Source organism: Ipomoea nil, unplaced genomic scaffold (assembly GCF_001879475.1).
Source record: "Ipomoea nil cultivar Tokyo-kokei standard unplaced genomic scaffold, Asagao_1.1 scaffold1378, whole genome shotgun sequence".
Taxonomy (NCBI): domain Eukaryota; kingdom Viridiplantae; phylum Streptophyta; class Magnoliopsida; order Solanales; family Convolvulaceae; genus Ipomoea; species Ipomoea nil.
In genome coordinates this window covers 50,925-59,554 of record NW_017617806.1, presented here as the reverse complement: position 1 = coordinate 59,554, position 8,630 = coordinate 50,925, and positions in this window count along the sequence as shown.

The window sequence follows — 8,630 nt, the reverse complement described above, 5'->3', positions numbered from 1 at the left end:
GAATAAACAGCAGTAAAAACAATATACGAATCAATTCATAATGGTTAATCTACACATACATAATGTTACAGATATACATTCATAAGTTCATAACATTACATTCAAAATCAATAATTCTGGGTAAAATATATTGATTTCTACTTTCCCATTAGTACAATAATTCTGGGTAAAAATTCTATTCTAAAATTATAAAATAGTGTAATACAATTCTCTTTGCACATCTAATCTATACTATATATAAAAACAAAATCCTGAAATTTTAACTTCCCGCCCAAATCCTAAAAAATCTCTCTTCCCAATAAAATACATTGATTTCTACTTTTCCATTCGTACAATAATTCTGGGTAAAAATTCTATTCTAAAATTATAAAATAGTGTAATACAATTCTCTTTGCACATCTACTCTATACTATATATAAAAACAAAATCCAGAAATTTTAACTTACCGCCCAATTCCTAAAAAATCTCTCTTCCCAATAAAATATATTGATTTCTACTTTCCATTCGTACAATAATTCTGGGTAAAAGCTGTGAAGTGTCAAAAGTTCGGCAATGCATAAGTTTTGACTCGGTTGTCCGTTTTGGACAAATGTTTTTTTGAAATTGTGTATTTTTTCGAGATATATCCACCGCAAACTGCCGTAGGCGGTTTGGCCCACCAATTTCTAAAAAAAAATGTGTTATTAAATAGTTTCTAAGAAAAAACTATAAGAACCTTATGTTTTATTAATGAATTTTTAAATTTTTTAATTAAAAAATTGTCCCGTGCATTTTTTAATAATCTCTCTTTATAATTGGTCAAATTATTTAATTATGGTAAATTATGGATAATTAATGATGGTAATAGAAATCCTATAAGCGACCTATGATGAAATTAACTCTTAAATAATTATATATCGATTTAAATATTCTTAGTATATTACAACAATTCCATTTCGTGCATCGCACGGGTGAAAATACTAGTATTTATAATAACATAATTTTTTTCCGTGCATCGCGCGGGTGAATTACTAGTAATAATAATATAAGATATTTTTATAAATTTGATATTTATATTTTAGAAAATAACTAACATATAAGTATATATATATATATTATTATTATTACTAGTATTTTCGCTCATGCGATACACGGAATGGATTTGTTATAATATATAAAAATATTTGGATTGATATATAATTATTTAAATTAGAACATCAAATATTATATAGTGCAATTGAAGATATGATTTGGATTATTTATGTGTTTTGATGTTATCATTGTTTGAATTTGAGCAAATAATTGCTCAAATTAATAGCTAATGTGTAGATGTACGCATGTAGTGCTGTACAGGACCGTTCCAATAAAAAATGGGGCCCTCTGCAATATCTTAAATTGGGCATCTTTTTTCAAATAATTTGTATATATAAATAATAGTTGTTCAAAAAGTATGTTAAAAATTTAAAATATAAATATTGTATAAAAAATACATCTAAAATTTCATTTAAAAAGTGACATGCATATTTAGACACAAATATCTTGTGTAAAATGCTGACGAAAATCTTCTAGAGAATTTATCTTTAGACCTGTATATATTGATAGATCTCTTTTAGGACCATCTTTCACAAGAATATCTATGTATTTAGAATCAAGGGCATCCCAATTTCTTGGATCATATATGCCAAATAAAAGTGAATCATTGTGACCAACATCATCTAAACAACTATCAACATTCTTATTATTTTCAGTGTCACAATGATACCGATCATTGTTGTGCACACTATCATTTAATTTTTTTCCAATCTCACAATCATCTTGATCTTCTATATGCAAATTAGCATCTAACAATTTTTCCTTGGCATCATCTTTTTGCACATCTATTTGAGTTTCTTTTGTAATGAATTTTTCAAGAGCTCCCTTTTGAAATTGAGTTAGTTGCTCAATTCTTCTTTTCTTTTTACGCTTCTCAAATCCATATGAATATTTTCTAGAAAACATAATTATAAAACTCTAAAGAAAAAATAAGAATTTATTTATAAACTCTTTAAATAAATAATTAATCAAAAAACAAAATTTTGAATATATTATTCTGAAATCAGAATTATTAAATCATGTAAATAAAACAATAAACAAGAATTGTGAAATATTTAGTAATTTTAATTACATGTTAAGATAATTGAAAAACTTTAAAATGTGTGATTTTGTATGATCAAGAAGAATTCTTCAATTTTATCGAACTGCATCATATATCGTCTCACTCGTCTTTGATCTGTTTGTGAGATTGTGGTTTTGTATAAATAAGCATTAAGAGATTTCACTAATGCGATAACTACTCGTTATGAACTCAACCTAAATAGCTAATTAAGTAATTACTAATCTATCTATATCTATATCTATATCTATCTATATATATATATATATATATATATATATATATATATATATATATATATATATATATATATATATATATATAAAAGTAAAATCCTCCTACATCATTTTCCCGTCCAAACTTTTCTACTCAATTAATTAAATATTTTATTGGTTAAGTAATTAATAAATCTTATTTGGTAAGTAAATATTCAATAGAAAATAATTAAAATCTATTAATTGAGTATTGATAAAAGAAGTAATAAAACATAATTAGTAAGAGAATAATGTAATTTATAAGGAAATATTCTTTGGTAAGTAAATAATATAATTAAATATGGAAATAATTTTGTTACGAATGAAAAAACAAATTGGAAAAAGAAAACGGAAAATGTGGAATGAAAATAAAAGGAAAATTAGAGTCAATTAGTATTAGTACTTTTATGAGTAAAATGGAAACCGAGTAGTTTTGTTATGAAAATGAAAACTATTTCCATCTTTATTTTCCGAAATTAGGAAATATTAGTTTTATTGGAAAAAGAAATGAAAATTACTAATTGACTGCAAATAAAAGAGATCCCTACCTACCGCCTATAAAATGATCAATACAATCAAACTTGGGCTTGCCTGTCCCCTGTGAACTACTCGAGAGATTCAAGAATCATATTCTCTCTCTAAGGTTTTTCCGAGAATGGCGGATCACCGTCATTGCTCCCGGTCGCGGAGCAAGAAAAGAGGAGATCTGAGATGGCCAGGTAATGTTATTCTATATAAACTCTGCATAATGCATTCTCAAACTCTCATCTGAAACGATTTTATCTTAATGTCAAATGTCAAATTAGGCTCTGGGAGATGCACACTCTTAAAGATCATGTTGAGTTAGTGGTGAATCTGAAAAGGGTTGGAAATATCTAGCAGATCAGATCAGCACTACATGATTTAAGATCGAGTTGAAACTGGTCGTAAGCCTTTCATTGGAGTGAGCAACAACAACCATTTATGATAACTAACTCAGAAGAATACAGAGGAGTTGAGGGTTAGAGTTATGATCATCATAATCTAATCTTTTTCTGTATGTTTTACTTTTCCTTTCTGGTTATATTTCATTGCACCCAATTATTGTAAAGTTTGATTTTACTCTTTCAGAGAGAAATAACTCTCGCATGTAGTAGGTTTAATATATATATATATATATATATATATATATATATATATATATATATATATATATATATTCTTTTTTTTTTCAATATTTAGAGGCATCCATCCTTTGTAAATCAAGGACTTTTGATACTCTCTCAAGCACGTTAAATTCTCAGCTGCTTTTAATGACTTTTGTAAACACAGGGATAAATCCAACTATCATCTACAATATGCTTTGCAATTGCAAATTAAGTAGCCTCTTTACTCTTGCTAACTTCCATGCTATTATGGTGAATTGGTGATTAGAATATGAAATATGGGTTCATATTTACACTGAAGATTGTATTTTATTTGTACTTCTATTTTGTTTTTATTCTATATTGGTTGCCTCCATCTTCCTATTGGATGTAATTTATTCTCTATAGGATGTTTGTTGAATTTTTTTTTTTATTTTTTGCATATATGAAGTTGGCATTTGCTTGGTAGTGTAGTGATGTTAATGGCGCGGTTTGACAAAAAATTAACTTTTAATGTTCCATTATTTCATTATTTGTATGATTAGTAATTTTATAAAATTGTAATATCTTCATGATAACAACATTTTATATGATATAAATTTATAAAAAGTAAACCATACATACATACATACATACATACATACATACATACATACATACATACATACATACATACATACATATATATATATATATATATATATATATATATATATATATATATATATACATGCCTATGTAAGATATTGTATGACATCTATATACTTCCTTCTTTTGTTTTTCTTTTTTTATTTATTTATCTTTTTTTAATGCCTAATAATTATCATAAATAATTATTAATAATTGTAAATTTATATTACACAATTATATTAATAATTAATTATTAAAGCATGTATAATTTATTTTGTACGGTAGACACATTAATTTTAATAATTTTGATTTAAACTATTCAAGTTTCTATGTTTTTCATATATAGAAGTTATAATTATAAATTTATAATTGTAATATTTTTGTAATAATATTGAATATATATTAATCATATGTTTAGATTTAATAATATATTATATAAAAAGAATTATATATTAATTTAATATAGTGATGGTTAAATACGGGTAAATCATATATAATCATAATCTAATATAGGAAGAAATTCATTATTAACCATATATATAACTTAGGGAATAACTAAACTTATTAAAAGTTAATTATTCATAACTTCACTTTTAATATAAATATATATTTTTAATATCCGAAATTAATAAGATTTTTCTTGATGTGGATCTATATATTTTAAGTAATTTCGATTTAATATTATACCTTAATTATAAAAATAGTACCTAATAATTTTAGTATTACATGTCATACAATAATTACCATAAATAATATTAATAATTGACAATTTATATTAGTTAGGCAATAAAAATTAAGAGTTAATTATTAAGTCAATTATAAAAACTTTTGTACTGTGAACACATTATTTTTAATTATTTCAGTTTAACAATATTATTATAACTTATTATGGTAATTAACAAATTAATTGTATAGATATTTATATTATTATTATTATGTAATAATACAATAAAATTACAATAATAATATTAATAATATAATAATAATAATCAAAACAGAACTATATATAAAATAAAATTAAAATTATAAAAAAAAAAAAAACAAACAAATGAGAGAAACGCCCCATTGTAAATGATCCCACATCGAAAATGTTTGGAAAGATGAGCTCTTAAGCTCCTCTTCCAAACATAATTGCTTGGCCATCAACGTGGGCAAGTATTGAGAAGCCAAAATATTCTTATTTAAAAAACTTTAACTTAATGGCTTCTTATTTTGAATTTTTTAAATTTATTACGGGGTTTTGAGAAAATATTAATCTTAATATTTCCCCAAAATGTATGTGTTAATTTAGTTTTTAGTAGTTTGGAAAATGTTAAAATGACGAATTTGTTAAAATTTTGATGAATTTATTATTATTATTATTATTTAATAATGTAATTATATAACAATAAAATAAAATTACAATATTATTATTATTATTATTATTAATTATTAATATTATAATAATAATCAAAACAAAAGTATATACAAAATAAAATTAAAATAAAAAAATAAAACAAAGGGGAGCCTGTGGCTCCCCTTTGTAAATGATATGGGATCATTTTTTATCCCACATTGTAAATGTTTGGAAAGAAGAGCTCTTGGAGTTCATCTATATAAGAGGAGCAATGCTCCTTTTCCAAACATAATTATCTAATAATAAAAAAATGGCAATTAACAAATAAATTGTACATATATTAAAGTTCGTTTGGAAAGTACGAAAATGATTTTTGAAAAATGGGTTATTTTCTAAAACACGTTTTTCTTTTTAATGTTTGGCTGCATAGCAGAAAATTGTCTTTTTGTATTTGATTCATTTTTTTTGTGTATTTGATTCATTTTTCAGAAATTGTCTTTGTGTATTTGGTTCATTTTTTGAAAAATGAATAGGAAAGTGAGTAGAATTGTATACAAACGGTTAGATGTATAGTTGTTCATTGTTTGACCCGTTAACCGAACCGTTTGACCCGAATATTTCCTATCATGCATATTTTAAACAATAGTAAACGTACCTTAAAAATGGAATGGAAATATTTCAATAATAATATTATACATCAGCAATTAAAAATAGAACATAAATTATGTAAAAATTCACTGCATATGATATTCTAATTGACTAATTGACTCAAAATAGAAAAGAATAATTTGTTGAAAATGAATCGGATATTACTAATTAACTTAAAATATAAATGGATCGCTAATTGACTAATATTCTACCATTATATATTTTCACCCGAGTTACACATCCTGATGGACTGAAGGTGTTAACTCTAGACGATGATGGACAAGATTGTGTTGCTACTACCAATGTCGTCTACAAAGAGGTTTCAATAATGTGTAAATACAATCGTTGCTATTATGTTTTTTTAAATGACAAAATTGCTATATATCTAGACAAACAAATATATCTTCCATACAAATGAATTAAAATAGCAATTCATTCCTATAACTGAGTTGCTAGAGAACGAGCAAATTTGCCTAATTTATAAAAAAATACTAAACAATGATAAATAAAATATCTAAAGTTCATGCACCGCATGCGTACATCTACACATTAGCTATTAATTTGAGCAATTATTTGCTCAAATTCAAGCAATGATTGTTGGGTAATAAGGTTGAAAAATCCCAAAAATAATAATCCTACGAAAAGATTAATATTATATGGGAAAAAGAAAATCTGGGAAGGAAAATGTTGAATGTTTGGGTATAGGTTTAGCATGAGTTCGAACACAAAGCTCCTTTCCTTAAAACCTTATTTGCTACCTCCCACAAGTGCTAGGAGCATTGTAGCATAGGTTTCCCAGGATAAAACGTGCTACGATTCCTTGTTTAAGCACCTAAACAAGGAACCCGGCAAACAAAGCAAAGCTTAGAACACTGGTTGGCTAAAAGAAGAGAGTAGAAGCAGAGTTTTGAGATGAAAAGCTACTGGAATTCCTTTTGTTTCTCACTGTGTAAAATGCTACTGCTTCTACCTCTCTTTATATAGGGATGTTGGAGTGATAACATTCAACATGGCCATTAAATTGGTGTTAAAACCAATTATGTAACACCTGTAACGGTCACCACTAAGTAGGATTAAACTCAGAATTTAAAAATTGGAATTAAAACAGTATTAATTCCGTAACAGATGAGTTTAATCTTCTGCACTTTCGGGTTTCAGACCGTTGGGGTGCACGAGAGTACACACTCTCGTGCTGTGGTACACCACGAGAGTACACCTCTCGTGCTATGGTGCAATACGAGAGTACACCTACGAGAGTACACCTCTCGTGTTCAAGACCGTTGGGGTGCACGAGAGTACACACTCTCGTGCTGTGGTACACCACGAGAGTACACCTCTCGTGCTATGGTGCAATACGAGAGTACACCTACGAGAGTACACCTCTCGTGTTCACCGTTGCACGAGAGTAGATGGAAAATGATACCGAAGTTTGAATCAAGCCTTTTTGATGTCCTCTAGTTGGATTTTGATTTGCACCCCCCACCCCGCGCGAGAGAGCCTCTATGCTATACAATTCTACAAGCTTGAAAAGAGCTCATGTATATAAGGGGGGCAAATCTTGTTTCCAAACCAATGTGGGACAAAGTCCCTTATTTTCCCTTCATTTCCCAACTCAAATGGGTCTACTTTGAGAATCAATATCTCATTCACCCATTATCCGTTTTGAGCGTACAATATATCAATCTCTTCGTCTCACTACGAAGAACCCGAATCCGCTTTGACCCGACCCAAATCGGAAGTGGACCCCACTGATAATTGTACCACAAAATAGCCACTTAATATGCCATTTTATGCCATTTTAAGCTAATTTTTCCAACAATGATAACATCAAAACACACAAATGATCCAAACTACATTGTCAATTGCATTATATAATATTTGATGTTCTAATTTAAATAATTATATATCGATCCAAATATTCTTAATATATTACAACAAATATCCGTGTATATATAATTAGTCTATATATAATTCATAATATTTCGTGTTGCAATATGGACATAATTACAACATATCAATATATATTCTTTCCATAATTTTAATTATAAGTCAATAATTTCAATTATGTATTACCGTGTCCATTGATTCTTTTCATATTGCAATATGGACGTAATTACAAAATATCAATGTATATTCTTTCCATAATTTAAATTTTGAATCAATTGAATATAAAATAATATGTCTATATTATGAATATTGACTAATCTATATATTCTTTATATATATATATATATATATATATATATATATATATATATATAATTAAAAGTAAAACCCTCCTATTTCATTTTCTATATTATATATTATATAGATAAATACTATTTATGTTATATATTACAACTTCAACTTCAATAGGCTTTATTCAGAATGGTTAGTATCTAAATTTCTTAGATTTATCTTAGAATTCTCTTAACATTTTAATTCTATTCTTTTTAGTTATGTGAAATGTTATAAAAATATTTTTATTTTTATTTGCTATTATTTGACCTTTACTCTATGTAACTCTA